Source organism: Phodopus roborovskii, unplaced genomic scaffold (assembly GCF_943737965.1).
Source record: "Phodopus roborovskii unplaced genomic scaffold, PHOROB, whole genome shotgun sequence".
NCBI lineage: Eukaryota > Metazoa > Chordata > Mammalia > Rodentia > Cricetidae > Phodopus > Phodopus roborovskii.
The window spans coordinates 32,083-55,729 of NW_026126449.1; the positions used below are offsets into that span (position 1 = coordinate 32,083).

The window sequence follows — 23,647 nt, forward strand, 5'->3', positions numbered from 1 at the left end:
AATGTTTGTTTACCAACCTAAATATACAAACTATAAATGTTCGGAAATTACTTTAGAAGTCAAGGTCATAAAGGTATCGGAGTGGTACATGCTTGTAACCCTAGCACAGGAAGTTTGTACAGCCTGTTCTACACGAGAGTCCACCTCAACAAAAAAAAAAAAAGGGAGAATGTTGACCTGGGCACTGGTGGTACCCAGCACTCAGGAGACAGAGGCAGGTGATCTCTGTGAGTTCAAGGCCAGCCTGGTCTACAGAGCTAGTTCCAGGACAAGCAGCAAAGCAATACAGAGAAACCCTGTCTTGAAAAATAGTCTTAAAACTACATAAGATGTGAGACTTTGATATATTAAGAGTCATTGTAAACAAAACTGGAAGGAAATGTTTGCAGTTATCATGAGAAATTGAGTTAGTACCTTTTTTTCCCTCTTAATGTTTTTTAGTTAATTTGAAAAATTATTAGTTTCATTATGGAATTTGATTGACTTAATACATTTTATATGTAGGATGATGGCTTTCTAAGATGTCTATGTCTTGTTTTGAGACAGGGTCTCACTATATAGCTTTAGCTGGCCTGGGTCTCATAGGTCTGTTTGCCACTGCCTTTGGATTGCTTAGAGTAAATTTGTATGCCACACCATCATACCTGGCAAGGTGTCTACATCCTTAATCTATGTAACCTGTGGATGTGTTATTGTACATACAAAGGAGAATTAAGGATGAAAGAGGGAGTAAAGTCATCATTCATCATCAGATTTTTTTTTTTTTTATTGTTTGTTTTCCAAGACAGGGTTTCTCTGTGTAGCCCTGGCTGCCTGGGATTTATAAAGATCTGTCTGCCTGTCTCCTGCATGCTGAGGTTAAAGGTGTGTGCCACCATGCCTGGCTCCTTCATTTGAATTTTAAGACAAATGCGAAGCCTGGGCCTATAACTTAAGAGTGCTAAAGCCCTGGATTTGGTAAACCAGGCAATGTCTAGGATTGTTCAGGCAGGTTCACATAGTTACAAGGATCCTTAAAAGTGGGAAAAGATGGGCTAGGGATATAGCTAGGTGGTAAAGCATTTTCCTTGAATGTTCAAGACCCTGCCTGGGTTCAATCCCCAGTTCCCCCTCCCCCCACAAAGGAAGAGAGAAACAAGAGAGGCTAGGAAGATACATAATGTGAGAGACCTGTCTTGCCTTTGATGGCTTTGGAAGTGTAGAAAGGGAGTTAGCTAAGGTTCATAACCATTCCCCAGAAGCTAGAAAAGACAAGGCAGGAAAGAGTTGCATCTCTGTCAGTCCCTCAATTTTAGCTGTGAGATGTGTTGGACTTTGGGCAAATGTATTTTGTCTGAATTATTGTATCCATTCAGCTAGTACCATACCACTAAGAGTGCTTCTGGAAAATGGGTAAAAGCTATAAATGGGCAATTACTAAACGTGAAAATGGGTTGGGGATTTAGCCAAGAGGTAGGGCACTTGCTGAGCACTGCAAGGCCCTAGATTTAGTCTCTAGTAAAGAAAAACAAAAAGACAAATCACAAATCTCCCACATCTCCAAAATGTTTTGTGACCTTGGGGCAAATAAGCTAATTCAAGGAAGGAGAAGAGCAGGGTTGAGAGAGAAAAGAGCAGAGTTGAGATGTAAAGCTGAGAAGAAATGATTAGAAATACAGAAGCTAAACCTAGTGGCATACACCTGGAGTTCTTGAACTTGGGAAGTTGAGGGAGGAAGATAATAAATTGGAGACCAGTCCAGGCTATACAAGACCCTGTCTCAAAACAACAACAGAATCTATATAGGTCAAGTAAATGAAGAGAAGGACTATGTGAAATATAAACAACAGTTGTTTATATCATTGGTACTAGGTGAATGGGTGCATTGGTACTTAGGTGAATGGTATGAAGTGTTTGTCTCTCAGAAACAGCACCAGGATGTGTTCCTCTGACCCTGCAGCTTTATCATGATTTCCATAATTGCTACTATTAGGAATAATTTTTCCGATAGTCTTAGGCAATGCGTGTCAAAGGGCTGCTCAAACCCTCAGTTTGAGAACCCTGCTCTAGAACCTAATCAATATGGGATATGGCTCTAGAAGAATAGGGAACTGGTATCTTTAGTAACCTATACATTAAAGAAGACGTAAATAGGATTTGTCTAATTGAACTACTTTATTAGGATTTCTCTATTTGTCTTTATTTCTGTACCCACACCTGGTTTGGTTCAGGTTGTGAGATACTGGGTGCCAGTACTATCATACTTTTCTGACTGGGTTTAGTTGGCAGGCGTCTACGGACACCTAGAAATTTAGCTAACAACCTTTGAAAACCTCTGTTAGGGGGACGCTGGAGTGTGGAGGATGGGAGCTGCTTCTCCTTGGGGGCCCAAGCACAGTGCTTACAATAGTGAGGCTTCTGTGTATCACCAGCTACCCAGCCTGCCCTTTGTTGATCCTGGGGACCAACAGCATTTGAGAGAAACTGCTGAGCAAGAACAGCGTGTGGATAACGCTGAGCTCTATCCTGAGACTTTTTAGGAAATCTGTGTATAGGGATCTCTGTTGGTCTACTTGCCTGGGCGGGGTTATTTTTCCCTGTGGCAGTGGATGATCCCAGTCTTTTAGTCCTTCCTTCACATTTCTCTGCTTTGGATTTTCTGGGACTCCCTTTCTTTTGGGCTGAAGGTAGTGCTAAAGTCTTGTCTCGACGTCTCTTGCTAGAGACCAGAGCCCCTGTATTTGAGGGCTTTCCCATTCCTAAGCAGTTTTCATTAGCCTTTGCATGAACATTCCCTGGGGATAGTGTCTGGACTACTACCTTCCCTTTAATCCCCTTGTTTTTTGAGACTTTTGTTCTGCTTTGCTAGAAGGGTGAGGGTGGTGAGGGGTCTGGACAAACTGAGGTTCTGTCCTTTGAACTTTTGAGGGATCACCACTTGGAGAGCAGGAGTGCATGCTGAGAAGATGAGTCTGATGTGGGAAACAAGAGAGTCCCCAAGATTCTGCAGTTGGGGAGTTAAGGGCTGGGGGGCTGCAAAGTGAGTGTTGTGGGCCCGGGGATTTGAAAGTGGGGCTCTGCTTTAGTTTCTTTAGTCTGATCTTTAATTCTCTACTCCATTGCCAGGCATGGCTCACAGGGTGGTCACACACCCCTGAGACGGTTCCACCCTGGGAAGATGGAGCCTTTGCCTTGGCTTCTGAGAGCATCTCTTCCTTCTGTAGACCACACTGGTTAGGTTCAGACTTCAGGGCTTTAGCTAGAATGGGAGGCCAGGATGGTAGTTGCAGAGGATTCATTACCAGAGGACCGGGGGTCTGGGAGGCCTCTGTTTTTTGTACATTTCTACATATAAATTCAATGTCAGGGTGTGGCTCTTGTGATGGAGCAGAGAGAAAGCTGGAGGCTGGTAGCTTAGTGGCCCAGGAGTCCTTTCTCTGCTCTGACGCTGACTCCATAGGCTTACAGTTGCACGGGTTTCCATTAGGCTCACTTATGTGAGACTTTGAAATAGAGTTTGGAGGTGAGCTGGATTCCCAAACTGAGGATACAAAAACACAACAGTTTTCATTCTGCTTCATGTACCCTCCAGCTGGGTTAGAGAGGACTCCCGAGGAGCTGGCTCCAAATAGATGTTGGGATAAGTTTTGCACGGGACGCTCAGAGGCCAAGAAGTTATTTTTTCTTTGAATGTTCTCACACCAAACTTTAGATGTAAATGGGTTCTCCATGGGGCTAACTCTGAGGGGTGGCTGTACAAGAGCTGGGGATGGGTTGAGGTTCAGAAATGGAGACTCAGAAGACAAACATTTTCTTGTATGCTCAGTATCCTTCCATGTAGCTTCTGATCTAGGGAAGTCATCCACAGTATTGATTCTGTGTGGTTCTAAAAAGGGGGCTATAGGTGGTACATGGTCAGGACATGGGGAATCACACACCCATAGCTTCTTTCTCTGCCCCTTGGTCTCCCATAAAGCTTTAGACTCTAAAAAAGACTCTTTGGGGGCCCAACATTGCAAAGTCTGGCAGACAGACAGAGGGAAGGCTAGGAGCTGAAACTAGGTCTGCATAGACACGAAGATTTTCTGTGCTAGGTTTACCTTTCAATGGAGTCTCAGATCCCAATGGGACACATGCAGGAATGGTTTCATAGAACCACATGTTGAAGTCCAAGGTTGGAGTTTCAAAAGGCTCGTGTCCAGACAGGTCCTTTAGGGGGTTCTCTCTCTGGTGTTCTGACAGGGTATCTAGAAGAGGGCAGGGGGCTGACACTGGAGACTTAGAAATAGGCGGTTTCTCTTTATGTCCCATGTTTCCCCAGAAGTCCTTCAGTGCAGAAAGTCCTCCTTTGGGGTTAACATTTCTTACTTCTGACAGAGAACCTGGTGGTTGACAGGAGGCTGGCATTGGGGGATCAAAAGCTTGGGGGTTATCTTTATGTTGTATGATTCTCCACTGAATTTCATATCCAGGGGGAGTTCCTGGAGGGTCAGTTTCTTGAGGTTCTGTCATGGGAACTGTGAATTGGCAAGGGTTCGAGATTGGAAGTGCATAGATCTGAGGGTTCTCATTTTGCACTGTGGTTTCCCAGAGAGCTTTCAATCCAGACAGTTCTCTCATAAGGTTGGCTTTCTGGTATTCTGTCAGGGAAGCTGGGTGTGGGCTTGCAGTTGGCATTGCAGATTCAGAGGCTTTTGGGTGCTTGTGTTGTTTCATGGTTGTCTGTAGGACCTCAGACCTAGTTAGGACTTCATGAGGATTGGAAGTATACAGTAGAGAGGCAGAAGGTGAGTCTGGATTGTGTTGCTGGAGGCTGGGGTCCCCTGGCGTCTCCCTCCAGGCCTCAGATGAATACAAGAATGTGGAAGGTCTGATTTTTGGAGCTCAGGCTGTGAGTGTAGGGCTTGATTCTCAGAGACACAAGGAACCTCTTTCTGCTGTGTAAAGCACTGTGTGTGTGTGTCGGTGTCAGATATGATTCCCTTACAATCTATAAGCAAAGGCTTAAGATTGGAGGGTACTAATGGGATAAGAGGGGAAGGTGGAGATTGAACTAGTTGAGAACCAGGTACTATTCCTTCTAGATTTCTCATAGTATGGGCTTTAGGAGTAGGATAGTAGGTTGGAAAGTGATAATAGGGGAAGCAACAAGTTGTACACAGGCAGGAAGGGAACCTTGTTGAAGAAGACAGAAGGACAAATAGACAACTTTAGTGGAGAAGGGCCTTCTGAGCTCAGGAAAATAGTCTCCAAGGACTCACTGTGTAGCGATGGAAGACCCCAGAAGAGCTGGCTTTTTCTCTGCTGCAGGGAACTCCCTGAAGTTATCTTGTTCCTCACAGGTAGGTTGGTCAGGATCTGGAAGGTAGGGAAGGATCTGGAAGGGCTTGAGGGTTGTGTGAATACTTGTTCTTGTATCCCTGTGGCCTTGGGGAGGCCCCCAGAACTACAGGATGGCTGGTGTGGGTCTGCAGTGAATTGATTTCCAGTGGAAGCATCTTTGGAAGGAGAATATGGTTTTAGTGGGCTCAGAGATAATGATTCCTCTTCCTTCTCTTCCCCCATATTCTTCTTCCTCCTCTGACTCTTGCTTGCACAGAGAATCAAGGAAGGCAAAATGGTGCAGAAGTTGTAGTCCCTAGGGAATAAGCATAATACTATTAGGTATGATGGCTTCTTAGAGATGTGTGATGTGTCATACATTCATTAGTTTCTGTTCTACATTGCAGGTTCACCTGCCCCACAGCTCTGATGAGTGGTCACTAACCTGCTCTTCATGCATTGTTTATGTCAAAACCCAGTTCTTATTTAGAGATCACCATTTCCGAATGTACCCTAGGGTCAGTGATTAGTCACTTGCTTTCAAATCATGTCACTGAGCACTCACCCAGTCAGTAATCTGTGCCTTAAAAATCACTTATCAGGGACCACATCCATAAATAACAATGGCCCTTCATTTGACCTACATGTCATTTCAATAGTTGTCTGGATCCACATCCAAGTCATTGGTCACCTACCTTGCCTTGTATCATCATGTCTCCAGAGCACCAGAGCTGAAGCTGTTGCCATTTCCCAATTTGCCACCATCTTTGGATCTGCCAAACCATGAACAAGAATAATATCACCAGATTCCCTGGACTTTGGAGGCAGATGCTGCTGCTGCAATGTCTGCAGGCCAGAACATGTGTTAGCTGACCTTGGAGAAGCCCAATATCTCCCTTAGCTCTAAGCAGGTCTTCTAGCAGCCATTCCATTTTCTTCAGCTTAGTGGCAGTTTCTTGAGGTCATCACTACATCATAGAACACAGAACCCCCAACCCCCACATGGATCCTAGAGCCTTCTCCTGGAGCTTAGGGCCAAAATGTTACCTCTATTAGACAACGCATCTTATGCAGTGAAATCTCAGTGCTGCCCTCATCTCGATTGTCAGAGTCAGAGCTATGCATGCTTTTGGGCATACATTTTAACGTTGAACTATGCCATCCAAACTCTAGTTTTCATTTCCTGTCTATGAAATCTCAGTCAAACAACTTAATACCTCAGGGGTTTTATTTGTTCTCTTTTTGCTTATTTATTTGTTTGTTTATTTTTGTTTTGAGACAGGGTCTCTCTTCATAGCCCTAACTATCCTGGAATTCACTAGGTAGACCAGGCTGGCCTCAAACTCAGAGATCCACCTACTTCTTCCCACCAAGTGCTGAGAGACAGAGTCTCTTTTAATAGTCCTGACTGTCCTGGAACTCACTTTGTAGACCAAACTGGCTTTAAACTCATCGAGATCTGCCTACCTCTGCTTTCTGAATGCTGGGATTAAAGGTGTGTTTCACTACACCAGGCCTGTTACCTCAGGTTTAGGTTAAATAAATATATGTATTTAGAACAATAACTGGTATATAGTTTGCTACATATATATTTATGTGTGTGTATATATATATGTATGTATGTATGTATGTAAATATATATATGTATATATTGTATTTTGAGACATGGTGACCCTGGAACTTATTTTGTAGATCAGGCTGGTCTCAAACTCACAGTGATCTGCCTGCCTCTGCCTCCCGAGTGCTGGGATCAAAGGTGTGCACTACCACTTCTGTGTGTTTTTACTCCTAGTACACAATTGGTTTTCTTATGGCATTTTCATAATACTTAGTTTTGGTTGTTTTTCACCCCAACCCCTTCCTCTTTGCCGTCTCCTTGTACTCCTGCACTTTTGTTCCATATATCCTTTTCCACTTTCATATTACATGTTCTGTTACCTTTCTACTGTTCTTTGTTGAAGTCTCTCTTTCCTCTCATTGGCCCCTTTCTAGTTTCCTGATCTTCTACACTCACCCTTACACCCTTACATAAATATACATCTAAGAAAGTTAGAAGCTAGGATCTGCATGCAAGAGAACATGTGATATTTGCCATTCTGAGCCCGAGTCTTAGTTATGATTTTTTTTTTTTTTTTTTTTTTTTTTTTTTTTTTTTTTTGGTTTGGTTGGTTTCTGAGGCAGGGTTTCTCTCTGTATCCCTGGCTGACCTGAAATTCACTCTGTAGACCAGGCTGGCCTCAAACTCACAGAGACCCACCTGCCTCTGCCTCCCAAGTGCTGAGACTAAAGATATGCACCACTACTGCCCAGCTCAACAATTACTTCTTTATTCAAGGCAAGCTAAAGCATTTCTGATGCCATTTTCAGGATCTGTGCTATTAAACTTATCAACAAACATGCCGAGAAAAATCAATGGGGCTATAGTTTCATTAATTACAGTACAGTATCCAGGTATTTACCAGCTGAGTTTTTCTCCAGTGAGGCCAGAATATCATGTGAATCTTCTCTGTCTATGGAACCATCTGTTTTGGTTATGTTGAAGGCCATTTTGAATTCTGTTCACATATGGCATACATATTGGGTATTGCCCTCTGAAAGGCTTCTTGGTGATCTTGGTCTTGGCCCTTTTGATCGATATAGTAGAGTCACTATACCTTGGTTAAACACTTGCTGTTATGATCTCTGTCATTACTAGTCCTTCAGCATTAGTGCAAAGGAAAGAACACACACTAAATAGGCATTTATCACTAACAGTCTATTTGTTCTGCTCAGAGCTCTCAAGAGTTAACCAAATTCCAAGTCTTTTTTTTGTTGCTAGAGCTCATTTCTGTCAGCAGAACACTTCACAATGAGGAAACTAAAGGAAGAAAGAAGCATCTGGAATACCAGTTTTCTGGTTCCTCTTAGCTCTAAAAATGGAAAAACTGTATTGCTGACATATGCCCACCAGGTGGCAGTGTGACACAGTAGACCAAAATGTCTCAGACCAGTTTTCTGAGTCTTGATTTTGAACAAATTATTTAGCTTCCCTGAGGCTTGTATTCCTCCTTGAGATACTCTTGGCCTGTGTCTCTCACAGCATGCTGATAATGGACAAGAAAGCACTTTACAATAAAGTGTTATTGTGTGATCGAGCTCATTAGTTGTCATTGGCCACTCAAGTACCCACCCCAGAGCCTCCCAAGAAAGACTGTTATAGTCAGCTTCTATAATTAATTTTGGTATATGTGACCAAGACTTAGAGAGCTTACCAGAAAATAGCTCATGAGACTCAGGACTTGCTTGTTCTTGAGGTGACTGGGGCTGGAGATGGAGGGTAGGATTCACTAATCTCTTCTGTGCCTTTTTTCCTAGTGTGACCCCTGCCAGTCTAGAGCCCTAGTGCAGGTTGGATTGAAATCAGGCGTGGAAGGCAAGTAACCAGAGAATTTCTGAAAGAAATTTCTGGCACAAAGAATAATAAGGTCGTACATTAGTGATACATACAATAAGATGTGATTGACTCCTCAGGCTTGGAAGGCCTTCCTGTCCCTGTTTTGCCCCTGTCTGTAGCAGGCACTTCTGGTCTTTTTAGTCATATGGAGAAGATTGCTGGTGAAGGCAGCTTGTAGCAAGTTCTCTGCTTGGAGGCTCTGATGAAGCAAGGGTAGAAACTGACCCTCTGCTTGGGGAGGTTAGGTAAGATGCTACTCCTGCAGTGTCCCTGGCCCACAGTTCTGTGCTCCTGTAGTGTCCCTGGCCCACAGTTCCTCTGCCTGAATCTTCCTGACTTTGGCCTCATCCTTCCACCAGACCCTCTTGAAAACCAATCGACAGTTTCCTTGGGTGATCCTGCTTAACAGTAGCCTATTTATGAACCTGTCAATTATGCACAGTGGAAACCACATAGATGCACTAGCTATAGAGATGGGGGGATCCTCCAGAGACTCAGCTTCCCATGCCATACTCTACCTCAGCCTTGTAATTTTGCCCAACTTGTTGGCTTCCCTCCCCATTCACTGTAAAAACAGTAACCTCTGCCTCTGTTACAAGGCTACTTTGCCTTTGCCCAGGTATTGTCACTAACTTTTCCTCATCTACCTTTGAAATTAATGATATCTAATTACATTTATTTATTTTTTTTGTATGTGTGTGGGTACAAATGGCATGGCACATGTGTAGAGGTAAGAGGACAATTTGCAGGAGGTTGATCCTCTCTTTCCACCACAAGGACCCCAGGTATTGAATTCAGGTTGTTAGTTTTGGCAGCCAGCACCCACTGAGCCTTCTGGCTTGTCCCTTCCTTTTAGAGCTCTTCTAGAGACCTAGTGGGCCTGTCTTGTTCTGCAGTTAACCTTTGATTTCACTTCAGCTGCTCCAACAGGGTCTCTGTTACTAGGCATTTTTCCCCCAAACTTGTATTAGTTTTCTTTAGTGCTGATTCTGCTTTCCATTTGATAAGTAGTCTAGCCACACTATGCCATAGCTGTAGTGCTCTGGGTGCCTTGGAATTGAACTCAGAAAAACACATCTTTAAGCAGTTATTTTCCAGCAAAGAACCTCTTCAGTGGCATTCTTAGTTCAGGGTCTCTCCTTCCAAATAAAAAAATTTTTTTCACAAAATAGGCTCCTCGATGGCTGAGATACTGCCCTGTGAGTACCTTTCTCATTATCTCCATGCAGAGCACAAAGGTTCTATCATCTTTTACATTTATTCATCTCAATTTTTATTATTCCATTTTCATGTGTGCATGTCTGTTTTTGCATGTGTGGATCCATGTGTGTGTGTGTGCACAAACACATGCCCTTTTGAACATATTATTTTTGTAATGTAAATACTGACTTATGCAGGAATCTTTTTTCGATTTTTTTTTTTACATTTAATTTTATGTGTATGAGTGTTTTAACTTCATGTATGTTTTGCACCGTGTATGTAGTGTCCAAGAGAGTGAAGAGAGTGTTGGTTCTCCTGGGACTAGAGTTGCAGATGTTGTGAGCTGTCATATGTGGTAAAATAAAAATACAAATATTTGTATATACTTTTACTTTTATCTGTGTAATTACTTTTTACTAGTTCTCTATTTCATGTAGATCTGAGTTACCCCTTAGTTTTCTTTATATCAACCTGAAGGAACCTTAAGGAATTTTAGAACATATTTTCTGGTGATACATTTTCTCAGTCTTTACCTAGGGATGTCTTGAGGTCTCCTTCAGGGTTTTGTTTGAGACAGAGTCTCACCATGTAGCCCTCACTGTCCCAGAACTCACTAAGTAGACCAGACTGGCTTTGAACATCCAAATATTCACCTGCCCTTTTCTCCTCAGTGCTGGAATTAAAGGTGTGTGCCATCTTTATTAGTGTCTGGCTTTAGATGTACCTTCCTCCAGGTTTCCCCCAAACTTGCTATCTAGTCCAAATTTATGGTCTTCTTGCCTTAGTCTCATCATTGTGGGGATTACAGCAATGCACCTTATCTCCTTCGTTTTAATAGGCAGTTTTTCTGGGTATAGAATTTCTCTCCCAACACTTGGATTATATCATGAGTGCTTTCTGATTGTATGGCTTCTGATTACAATCAGCTCCAAGCCTTACTGAAGTTAGAAGTGATCTGCCCAGGTCTTTTCATTGTTCCACTCACCCTCCCACCTGGGGTTACTCTTCTAGTGCTGGGATTGAACAAGGCCTTTCACATTCCAGGCAAGCACTCACCATTGATCTCCATCCCTCAACTTTTGGGTATACATATTAATGTTCTCTCATTAAATTTGGAGAGTTTTCAGTCATTCATCTTCCTTTTTTTCCATCTTCTTCTCCTTTCTTGTAGTGCTAGGGTATCCAACCCAGGACTTTGCACATTTCTTACCTTTTCTCTCCTGTTTCTATAACTTCTATTATTTATGTTTTGCTTGGTGGTGTTTCATAGGTCTTAAAGGCTTTCTTACTCTTTCTTTATTCTTCCTTTCTCTCTGTTCTTCAAATTGAATAATTTCATTGGCCTATTTTTAAGCATACTGATTTTTTTGTCTTTCTAATCTGTTAACATTCCAATCAAAATTTTCATTACAGATACTGTATTTTTCAACTCCCAAGATTTGATTTGTTGACTTAAAAACTTTTCTCCAGTAGCTGATCAGTATTTATCCCTAGTATATGAATGGACTTTGGGAGCCCATTCCACATAAAGGGATACTCTGTCAGCCTAGACACAAGGGGAGGTCCTAGGCCCTGCTCCAAGTGATATGACAGACTTTGAAGATCCCCCATGGAAGGCCTCACCCTCCCAGGGGAGCAGAAAGGGGATGGGATGGGGGGTTGGCGGGGGCAGGGGAGGAGGAGAAGGAGAAGGAGAGAGAACTGGGATTGACATGTAAAACAAGCTTGATTCTAATTTAAATAAGGAATAAGGAAAAAGAAAAAAATACTAAATTTAAAAAAAGAAAAAACCCTTTTCTCTTTCTGTATTTTACTTTTCTATTCTCCTTATTCTTCCTCTCTCTCTCTCTCTCTCTCTCTCTCTCTCTCTCTCTCTCTCTCTGTGTGTGTGTGTGTGTGTGTGTACTTTACTTTCTTATTTGCATGAGTGTTTTGCTTGAATGTATGATTGCACACCACATTCATGCAGTGCCCGAGAGAGGTCAGAAGAGGGCCCATGATCACCCATAACTGAAGCTACAGTTGTGAGAGAGGGCACTGTATAACAGACTGCCGCTGTGGAGGGGCAGTGCTCAGGGGCAGAAGACTAGAGGGGGTTGAAGAGAAGCATCACAGAGAGGGGCAGCTTTTCAGTTTCCTCTTTAGAAGGATATTGGAGATTTGGAAATCCACTCATAGTCCAAAGAGGCCAAGAAAAAGTGAGGTCTAAGGAGATCTAAGGAGGTCCAAGTCACCATCAGATGTCCTGACAGCCAGTGAGCTGAGAGGTATCCAGAAACTAAATGGTTGAGTGTTGAGTGACTCCAGTGACTAAGATGGTTCAAGATTCAGGCAAGCCAAGTCTAAAAACATAGTATTTTCTTTTTAAAAAGTTTTCAAAGATTTATTTATTATGTAAATGATGTTCTGCCTGCATGCCTGCACACCAAAAGAAGGCACCCAGATCTCATTATAGGTGGTTGTGAGCTACCATGTGGTTGCTGGGAATTGAACTCAGGTCCTCTGGAAGAAGAGCTGGTGCTCTTAATCTGTGAGCCATCTCTCCAGTCCTTAAAAACATTATTGTCATAAAAAATAGACAAATGATTGCCATAGTTATCATTACGGAATTTCCCTCTCTCTCTCTCTCTCTCTCTCTCTCACATACACACACACATACACACACATTAAAAACTTGGCCAAGTGAGAAAATCCAATAGCCATCCAGCAAACACTCCCTAGTTTCTTTACTTTCATAAAGTTCTGCCCTATATTCCTCTCTCTTTTCCTTTTTCCTCTCTCTCTTTTTTCGTGTGTGTGTGTATGTATGTATGTATGTATGTATGTATGTATGTACACATTCCAGTGGAAGCTTATCTTGCCTCAGCATGGTTTCTAGGATTGCAGGGTCCCATAAGAGTGTGTTCAGTCGGAGCTGGAGTGATGGCTCAGTGATGGCTCAGTTAAGAGCATTGGCTGCTCTTCCAGAGGTCCTGAGTTCAATTCCCAGCAACCACATGGTGGCTCACAACCATCTGCAATGAGCTTTGGTGCCCTCTTCTGGCCTGGAAGAATACAGACAGAATACTATAAAAAAAATTAAAAAAAAAAAAAAAAAAAAAAAAAAGAGAGTTCAGTCAAAACATGAAGACAGGACAAATTTCTAGGTCCTGTGTGTTCACAGAGGGACCAGAAGGAGAATTCTGGTCCAGGATGTCCAGATCCTGAAATTTTAGGTGTCAGGGAAGACACAAGATAATATTTAGCCTCAAATGTGTGAGACCACTCTAGAATTCCTAGTGCAGGAGAGAATGGAGTAGGATTATGCAGAGTGGGATTCACCCTACCCATAATAGACATCTTTGTGGTCCAGATACCCTGGTTTGGTGAGTTGGAGGAAGAGCCTCCCACAGGAGCCTCCAAGATGAATAGTGAGTCAGAAAGGTCCAGAGAAGCCCAGTGTCCACCTGTGGGGACCAAGACCCACAGAAGACAGCCATCTTTGTGGTACTTGGGACAGTGGTCTTGTTAGTTTTGGGCCTGTCTCCGGCAGTGTGGCTGGCTAACTTGAAGGTGGCCATTCCTGTAACCACAGGGTTCCTTCCTACCCAGACCCAAGTAGAAAAGGCAGTGGCCTTTATGCAGTGTTAACTAGGCCCTGAGAGAGTTGTTTAACAGGGACAGGCACACAGGTACCAGGACAGATAACCTTAGAAAATGATGTGAATCAAGGAGCAACTATGTTTAGTGCCCTTCTGGAAACCCAGATCCCCAGCCAGGCCCTTCCAGCATTTCTCTAGCTACATTTTTTTTTTTGGTGGACAAACTTAAAAAAATAGTTTTATTATTTTTAATTAATTGTGTGTGCATGTGTGTATGCATGTGTACACACGTGCATGAGTGTAGGTTCCAGAGGGAGGCCAGGGGTTGTAAGGTTCCCCTGAACAGCTGTAAGCTGCCTGATGTGTGTCCTGGGGACTGAACTTGGCTCCTCTGTAAGAACAGGAAGTGCTCTTAGATGCTGAGCCATTCCTCCAGCATACTTGCTGGCTAAACTGTGTCTTTGGGAGTGTGACTATTCTCATCAGTCAGAAAGTTCTCCATCCCTTCCAAGGAATAAAATGTCTCTGATTCAAAGAGGATGTTTAGGCAAGTCTGTTAGAGCTCATGTTGACACAGCTTCTGAGAACAGGCTCTGTTTCTCACAGCAAAGGGTATCTTCTTCTCCGCACATAGCTTGGATATGGCTTCTAGCTTTGTTGTTTGGGGTATATGTTCTGGAATTCCAAAAGTCAGCACTTATAGGAAGGAGGGGCTGGCTTTAGCTTATACTGAGGTTGCTTGGCTTTTCTGGGGGTTATCAGGGCTCTGGAAGGAGGCTAGCAGTGACACTGTGTTCTGCTTGCACCCCAGGGGCCCTGCTCCTGCTCAGAGGCCATATTTTTAAAATACTTTATTTTTTTCATAATACTGTCATTACAAAAAAATACAAAAAACTACTATAAAAACATTCAGGGGCTTGTCAAAGTGAGAAAACCTAAAGACCCCACCCCAGGACCAGCTGAAGTAGTCTTCTCCCAGCTCCTTCACTATTTGACTTCTATACAACTGTGGGAGAGGGGTGGGGGTCACACAGGCAGAGAGGGGCTGAAAACTTCTGACACAGCCTCCAAGAAAGGTAGGAAATAAGTAGCTTCACATATCACAAAGTGGGGTTTGGAAGTTTGGGGTGGCTAGGCCCTGAGTTCAGAGATGTGGGGAGAAACCTGTGACCCTGAATCTCTTGGGGGGGATAGCTGCCACCTGACCCCAAAGCCCTTGTCCTTCCTGATGATGCCTGGGCGAAGGGTCCTGCCCCACCTCTTAACTATAATGCTTCAGCCCCTTTTTTCTCCACCCTTGAACACTCCTTAGAGCAGCTGCGGGGGGGGGGGGGCAGACCCTACAACTCTGCAGGGTATAGGCAGGGCAGCTGTTGGGGAGGCTCCTGAGTGTTAGTTCACCTCCCTGCCCCAAGTGAAAAGTGTCTCGTGCTCAATGAATGGCCTTGTTCACAGGTAACGGACCTTCCCCTTCCCTATGTCCTCTCCTCTCGTCTCCTAGAGGGACACACAGACCACTTTAGCAGAGTGCATCATGTGCATGAATACTTGTGGGATAGCCCTGGACACTAAAGACCTGGGGGGGGGGGGTGTCCTTTCTGTCCTCTTTTTCCAGAAACAGGAGGGAAGCCAAAGGGAAGGGAGAGGAAGGTGTTAGCAAGGCTGAGAGAGGAGGAGACATGCTATTTACAGGCGTGGACAAGGAATCTATATCTTCAAGTAGCACTCAAGTCACTCTCCAGCCACTGGAGTAGGGACTGGATTCAAAGCTAGTGACAGAAAATTGACCCCTGGCCTGGGCTAGCTCTCCCCCACCTCCCTCCCATTCCCCCAAAGCGGCCCAGCTCTGAAAGGGGTTGGGGACAGGAACATTTTCCTGACAATCAGTGGCTTTTTTGCATTTTAGAAAAGTGCCAGTGTCCCATGGACACCCAGCCAGGTCCACATGAGATGGGGTGTGTGTGGGGGTATTGCTGTGGTAGGCTCCAGACTCGCCAGGGCAGTCTAGGAGCAGGGTAGGTGCTGTAAGAATCTGCCGTGTCTGTGGTGTTAATCTGTCTGGGAATCGAACTTTGAACTCAACAATGAGGTCTCCCCGCTGAGTGGGCACCTTGGGGAAGGGGAGACCCTCCCCCACGGAGTCTCTTCACGGTGCCTGGCTTGATTACATCATTGCAGGGCAAAGGGATCACTCGGCCATCAATGGTGGGAATGTTCACAGTGCAGCCACACAGCGCCTGGGGAAAATAAGGCAGAGAGTGAGGAAAAGGGAGGCAGAGAGAGTGGAGAGAAAGGAAAATAGATGTGCACAGTCATTGGGTGGAGTGGGGTGGTGGATGGATGGGTCAAAAGGAAAGAAGATGCTTCCTATCAGACAGACAGACAATCACACATGCCTACCTCCTTGAGGCTGATCAGTGCACTGTAGAGCACATTGGTGCCATCTCGGCGGAAGTGTGCATGAGGCTTGTCTTTGAGCACGAAGACAATGTCGGCTGGGATGTTGTCAGGTGTGGCATCGCCCTCTTTGGGGAAGGTGATCTTGGTACCTTCCTTCCAGCCACGCTTAATGACGATGTGCAGAATTTTGTCCTCAGTGCGCACAGTTCGCCCATCAGGGTTGAGGCGCCGTCTTGTGATCTTCATGCGCTTAGTAGAGCCGTGGTAGATCTCCTCCAGGGACACCCGAAGCTCGTGCACCACAGGGGGGTCCTGCACCTTGCGTCGGGGGTATAGTGGTTCTGGGGCTCGCCTCGGACCCCTACTCCAGCCCATTGAAGCCAAAGCGGCCAAAGGCACCAAATGGGTCCTCATCTTCATCCACATCCATGTCATCTGGGTCAAAGCCACTGAAGGGCCGAGTGGAGCGGCTGCTGGCAAAGAAGATATCGAAGGGGTTGGAGCCACCAAAGAAGGAAGCAAAGGTGGCATGAGGGTCCCCATGAAAGGTGTAGTGAAGGAGCCACTGGAACCACCTGCCGTGCCACCGCCGGTCTTGAGGCCTAAAGGGGAGGAGAAGTTAGGGGCAGTGTGGCCCATCATGGCCCCCTCCCAGTCTCTTTCCCCTGCCCACTAAGTTGTCAGTTCATGGACCTAGATAAAGAAGCAATCTTTAATTCCCACAGAGAGGGCTAGACTAATAGAGTAAGAAAAGTTTTGAACAGATTAATATCCACGCAATTAACTACATATTTAGGAATGTGTATCTGGGCATGGTGGTGCATGTCTGTAATCTCAATACTCAAAAGACTGGGAAGGTGACTGAGAGTTCCAGGCTAGTCTGGGCTGTGTAGTGAGACCTTGTTTCAAAACACAAACCCAAAAGAACCTGCATCTTCAGATTCCATCAAGCTAGTTAACCAATGAGTGGAAAAGCTAGGACTAGGGGACTTAGTAGATGGCTTCTGTTATATAATTATTCCCACTTAATCAGTCCAAACATGCCTCATAAAAGCTAGGGCAGCTGGCCTCGTATCACATGACAGGCTATACCTGACCCCCAAATCTCTGTTTACTTCCCAAGATACACGGGGCTAGAGACAAACAGATAGGGTTTGGCCATAGAGGGGCTAGTAAGTGACCTGTCCTAAATAAAGTGCAAACACAATCTAGGAGAAAACAGCTTTCATTCTGCTTCATCTTCCCAAACTCTGCTCCAACAGGAAATCAAGAGGCCTCAAAAAACAAGAAAGCTCACTGACATGGAAATGAGGAACTGTTTTCCTAGAAAAAAAATTAAATTACTTTATTTCCATACCCTGACCCTGTGTTACACAGCTTCAGGGACTGTCATTCACACAGCGTACAGACGCAGACTACAATGGACCAGCCCTGCAGCATTCCCCATCCAATGTGGAGCAACTATTACACATCAATGGGCTGGCACCATGTAAGGGATGACTCCAGAGATTCTCTCTCTGGAGTTGGATCTTGTCTAAGGGACTCAGGTTTCTGGATGGTGCTTTCATGGTAGGTGTGTGATGGAATATTGGGAAATATGGGGAGGGAATTAACACAGACTGATACAAAATATATAGATTCACAGATGGGAATCAGGCCAGGGGAAGGCCCCTCTCATTGAAACTTACTTATTTGTTTATTTAATGCTTTTGGTAACCTAAGGCTTTGTACACTTTGGGCAAGCGCTCTAGCATTAGGCTGTATTCTTAGTCCTCTTTGAGGCCTTTTATCTACAATTTCAATTGGCCTTGGGAACCTGGGCCTAAATTATCCTCATATTTCATGGGACCACATGGACAGGTTTGGGTTTCATTAGAAAGGGCAAGTAAGTAGTAGGCATTCAGTGTCTTGTGGCAGCTGCTGCTTAATGCTTAACCTCTCCCCTAAGGGTCTGTTCTTTCTTCCTGTTGAAGGAAGCTAGCTATGAAGCAAATTTAAGTTGGGCAGGGCTGGCAATGGTGGCAAACATTTTTAATCCCAGCACTTGGGAGGCAGAGGCAGACAGATCTTTGTGAGTTTGAGATCAGCCTGGTCTACAGAGGGAGTGCCAGACAGGCTCAAGCTACACAGAGAAACCCTGTCAGCCTGTCTCAAAACAAACAAACAAACAAACAAACAAAAACCCAGATGTGTGTGTGTGTGTGTGTGTGTGTGTGTGTGTGAGAGAGAGAGAGAGAGAGAGAGAGAGAGAGAGAGAGAGAGAGAGAGAGAGAGAGACAGGCAAAGCTTGGTGAGAAAGCAGGAGAATGAACTGATGACAAGAGGGGATAATTCTCACTGTGGGGTTCCTGTTCTACCACCCCACCCCTCCCCACTTCAAGCAGAGAACAACTTGTGCCAAGCCCGAGCTTCATACAGATTCTGTGCACAATTGTTCTGCCTGGCTGTTGAAGAAAAGCAGGGTAGACAGCAAATAGAACTGACTTTCCAAGGCTGTTACTCCCTCCCTCCAACCCAGAGGTCTTCCCGGGGCTACTGTGCATGTGATCTACACCAGGACCCAGGAGCTGCCTAGGGTCTGGGTCTAGGTGTTGCCTTCACTTGGGTTTGGTCATGTATGAGGTGGGGGGAGGGAAGTTTCTTCTTCAACTCCTTTCCTAAACAAAGGTTAGGCTAAGTTCAGCATTGAATGCAATTCTGAGAAAGACCACAGGCGGCATGGTGCCTGCACTGCCTCCCTTCTTTCCCTACTCCCATCACTTCCCATCCTCCCTCCTTAGCTGCGAGAATGCCTGGGATTAGAGCAGGTGCCTGGGCTCTGAGAACTGGCAAGTCTAAGAATGATCAGGGAAAAATGGAATGAGCTCACAGCATGGAGACTGAAAAGGGGGCTGGGAAGAGGGGTACAGGTAAGAGAATGGCAGAGATGAACAACAAAATGAAGAGGGGCTGGGAGGAAATGCTCTTGAGCACCTGCTTTTAATCAGGCACAGTACATGCCATTAGCCCATTTCATTCTGAGCACAGGCTGGGGAAGGTGAAGAGGAGGACAGTGTGAAAGAATGGTGGATGTCGTTAGGAGGAAGGGCAGGTCTTCCCAGAAAAGGAGAGTCCTCAGCTGTGACAATGTCTCTTAATATAGCCTGACAGGTGCCTGTGGCTGGCGGGTGGCAGGCAGGGGCCCCGAGGGGGCAGGCCCAGAATTAGCAGCTACATCATGCCTGTGGGATGTGCTGGGAGGAGCCAGGCTCTTAGAGGCTTTATTTGGGCCTTTCCTGCTGCCTGCCCTGTGCATGTCCACCAACTGCCCTGGGAAGGATATGATGCCAACAACATCTCCCTTTCCACTCCTGGATCCCTGCCACTTCCTCTGGGAGGCAAATCTCTGTTCTGCTGGCCTGAAGTGGCTAGGGATTGGGGGACGGTGGCAACAGCCATCTCCACTCAGAACTCTAGTGGTTAATTCCCTGGCTGTTCAAGGGCCAGACTTTTATGCTGATGACTGTAAATGCCATCCTCACAGAGTCACAGACTCACTCTCCCCAACCTTTCAGATCAGCCAATGAAGCAGCAGAGACTTCAGGCAGGACTAATAAGGCTGGGAAGGAAAGGGAGGGGGGCACTCTGGCCCAGACTCCAAACTCTAGGGCCAGAAGGGGACTAGGGAGGGGGAAGAGAGAGGGATAGGGAGGAGAGTGAGCTGAGACCAGGTAGTGAGTGAGTAGCTACTCTAAGGCAACCTTCCTCCTTCAACCCCGCTATGAACCCAGGGCTCCAGAGAAACTCAGGGGTCCAGGTTTGGGTCCATACCACCGTCTTACCTTCCTCCCCATACTGGTCATACAGGCTCCGTTTTCTTAGGGTCACTCAGCCACGTCATAGGCCTCAGCAATCTCCTTAAACTTCTCTCCTCAGCGTTGGGGTTCTTTGTTCTTGTCTGGGTGGTATTTCAAGGCCATTTTCCGATAGGCTTTCTTGATCTCATCCTCATTGGCCCCTGATGGGATTCCGAGAATCTTGTAATAATCTTTTCCCATCACAGCCACTGGACCGGTGCTGGGCTCCTTGTTTCTGCAAGAACCCAGGGCCAATCTTAGGTACCCTGTTCTCTACAGCCCAGCCCCCTCCTGCTGATCCTGTAGCCCTTAAATGACTCCCTGTGTGACCTTCAATAGGTCATGCCTGTTCTCTGGGTCTCTGTGTCCCATCTGTAAAGTGAAAGTTTTGGACTAGATGATGTCTTCCAGTTCTGACATGCTAGGATTCGGTCATTCCCTTCGCTTCTGGATGAAGATTGTGGCCCACTTCTTGGGACTAGGCTGAGTCCCGAGCCCTTGGGCCAGCCTGAGGACCCCTGAGAGACCTTTCTGAATGAGATGGCACTGTGAACTGACAGACTCTCACAGAAGCTGTCGAAGGTCAGTGCACTGAGTGAGGTCACCTGAGCTTTGTAGTCTCTCCTACGCCACACCTCAGGCATGGTGCCCGGGCTGGAGGACAGCTGGGAGCAGTAGCCCAGGACCAGCTGAATCAGGGTATGGGAATTGGGAGTCTTTTCTGCCACTGGGGACCCCAGATCCCTCTGCCCCCCCCAACTATGCTAAGCTTCCACATGTGACTCAGATCACGAGAGTGACTCACAGCTTTGGGAACTTCTGTTTCTCACACCCTCATTAGCAAGGGGGGGACACTGTCTATCCCCCAACCAGGGTAACAGTTGCCTTTGCTTGTTTCCCGAGTATCTACACACTGAAGTGTGAATACATGTCTATGCTGCCTACAAGTGCCGATGGTAGTGAACAAAAGCACCGGAGATAAGGCTTTCTTAAGCCTAGGTGTCAGGAGACAGGCGGACACTAACCACCATGTCCTAAATACCTTTGCTGCAAGCCCCCTCCTCTATCTGCCCCTACGGTTTAGGATCTGAATCCGTGCTAGGCTTATACTCCTCCAATTACTCCTTCTAAGTGGGGTTCAAGGACATCAGCGTGGGGCTCTGATTCTTCCACTCTAACCTGCATTCATCAGTGGATCTGTGGATGATATGAAGAGAGGGGACTTGAGGGAATGGCTAGATGCAGTCCTCTGGCCTGTTTGAGGTGCAGCCAACCCTTGTCAAAACAGAGAGAACCAGAGTTTTCTAGCAATGTTCTGGCAGCCACAGCTGAGGCCTTTTTTTCTGCTCGAGTACTTCACAGTAGTGAGATGGACAAGATGTCCTAGCAGAAGAGCTGTGACAGTTAGGAAAAGCTCTGGTGTCCCAGGTAGGCAAAGAGAATGACCTTAGCCCTGCCCCTACAGAGCCTGCTGCAGGTGGCTAGGTTGACTCATGGTACTGGGAGTCACCTCCTTCTGACAAAGAGAAGGCACCACCATAAAGGCGGGTACTCCCCCATTTCCCCCACACCAGCATGTCACGTCTGTGGGGGAGACTGGCGTTGGGGGAGGCAGAGAAGAAAGAGCATCTGGGGAGGGCAGCCATTTTCGGAAGCGGCATTAAAAGCAGTTTGAGAGGGAGATGGGGTGGTCTGCCATCTTTGCCTCAGCCCACACTTTCTTTACCCCAGGATTGAAGGAAACCCTAGGACAGCAACAGGGGCGACAGGGAACTCCAGCAGAGGACAGAGGGCAAGTGGCATGGCTTACCAGCCCACCCACCTTGTTGTGGTCCCTTCATTAACTCTTTACCCACCTGCCACCTTCCTCTCTGGCACCCACCTGCCTAGCTATTCTCCACCCACAATTCTCTTGCCTCCATAGACACAGGGTGAACTCTCAGGACCTGCCTCCTTTCCCACCTCTCTACCCTCCTTCCCTCTCCCTCCCCACAAGCCACGTGGCAGAGTGACAAAGGAGCCCCATGGCATGGCTCTGCCTTTGATGAGGAATGAGGAATGTGTTAAGGGAGAGCTAAGAATTAAATAAAAAAAAGGAGAAGAAGAAATGAGGATAAATAGCAAAAGGGACTGTGGAGGACAGGGAGGAGAGAGGGTACTGACAGTGGGGTGTAAGAAATGACAAAAGCAAACGGCTGAAGTGGAAAGCAGGTGACTGATGGCTTGAGAGGGAGAACCGAAGGACTGGAATACTGGAGATGTTTGTGGAAACAGAGTTTGTGGGAGATGAATGGTATGGGGTACAATTCATTCAAACATACAGGTGAAGTGAACGGATGAGATGAGGGGGTGCCAGGGAGGAGGGGGACAGTGCAGGGAATGGCTGATGTGGAGGATTTGACTCGGCATGGCTAGGGAGTGCCCCTGCTCCGGAGGGACTTAACGCAACTGTACAAAAACCCATTCAGCGTCCAGCTCGAAGTTTTAAGGGTTCCAGCTGAATTTTAAACATCAAGCTGGCTAAGAAGTCTTCTCCCCAGAAGTGTGGGAAGCTCCGGGAGCTCCTCGAGCCTGTAGTGGGGGTGCTGCTGGGGGTGGGCAGGAGAGCACTGTGCGCTTAAACATGCCCAGCCAAGCCCTCACCTCTGATCGCTCCACCGGAGCCTGCTTGGGACGCTGTAGCTCTGGAAGCCACCTCCTCAGATTCTCAGAGGCCCTTGCCCAGCAAGGCCCGTCTCGTGCAGAGGCTGGACCTGATCCCCGGTGCGGAGTGAAGGGGAGAGGTCCAGCGGCCACCTGCTCTCAGGTACAGCAGTGTCTGGCTGAATGCGAGTGGCTGTATGTCTGTGTGACAGTGAGGATGGAAGTGACAGTATGTGCTTGCTGAGTGGCAGCGTGTGTACCTGTGACAGGTATGATAGTGAGGGCCCTGCGAGAGGCTGTGAGCTCCCTCTGCGCCTCTCTGGGGAGGACCCAAACCCAATCCCCAAGAAGCTACTCAATGAAGTCACTGACGGGGAACCTCCTCCCTCCGCAGATGGGCGGGGAGGGGCGGGGCAGAGCCGAGCCTGGCCGGGACAAAGGCGCGGCAGGGAGAGGAAAGAGGGGGGTTCGCGCGGGGGAGGGGGGTCGGTGATGTCACCCCAGCTGGCTGGCCCTGGCCTGCTCAGAAACGCCTGCCCGGCGCAACCCAATCCGACCCGACCCAACCCGACCCTGGTCGCAGACACCCAGCACCTGGCAGACCCCGGGCTTCCAGGCCCCGCACCTATGAAGCGGAGGCTATGGACCCTCGGTGTCCCACCCCCCACACCAGGACCTGTCTTCTCGACGCCCCACTCCCGGGACCCCCGAGTCCTCGCTCAGCGCCCTCACCGGTGAGGAGCTGCGGACGCCGCCGCGGTCCTTCAATCAGCCGCTGCCCCCTCCCCCGGCTCCGGTTCCGCCGCCTCCACTCGGGACGAGAGTCGCCTGCCCGCCGGCCGCAGACAGCGGGACAGGGAGCCGCCCCCACGGCTCCGCCTCCGCGCTTCCCATTGTACTGTCTGCCGTCACTCAGCTCAGACTCTGCTGTGATTGGACACCTCTCAACGAGCGTCCGGGTGATAGCCACCCCTTTCTCCGCCCCTGTCACCCGGCCACACGCGCACACATTCGGGGCAGTGATTGGTGTGGGTGTGATTGGTGCCCCTCCAGGATCAATCAACCACACCTCTTCTCCATCTCGTCGTGTCATTGGTGAAAAGGACAGAGGGAGGCAACTCCAGGCGCCCTTTGATTTTATTGGCTCGTCCCTGTGACTTCGACCCAAGCCTTTGGGCAACTACATTAGCCCAATCTCCAGAATGGAGATGAGACATGCTGGCCGCCGCTTGAGTCCAGGAAGAACCTTCTGG

The 23,647-nt window shown here is 46.9% G+C and overlaps 2 pseudogenes; both read right to left on the reverse strand.

Moving 5' to 3' along the window:
* Nucleotides 1-4,721: 4,721 nt before the first annotated feature.
* LOC127225548 (uncharacterized protein C9orf131 homolog) lies at nucleotides 4,722-6,426 on the reverse strand (annotated as a pseudogene).
* An 8,797-nt stretch (nucleotides 6,427-15,223) lies between these two features.
* On the reverse strand, nucleotides 15,224-22,490 carry LOC127225552 (dnaJ homolog subfamily B member 5-like; annotated as a pseudogene).
* Nucleotides 22,491-23,647: the final 1,157 nt, after the last annotated feature.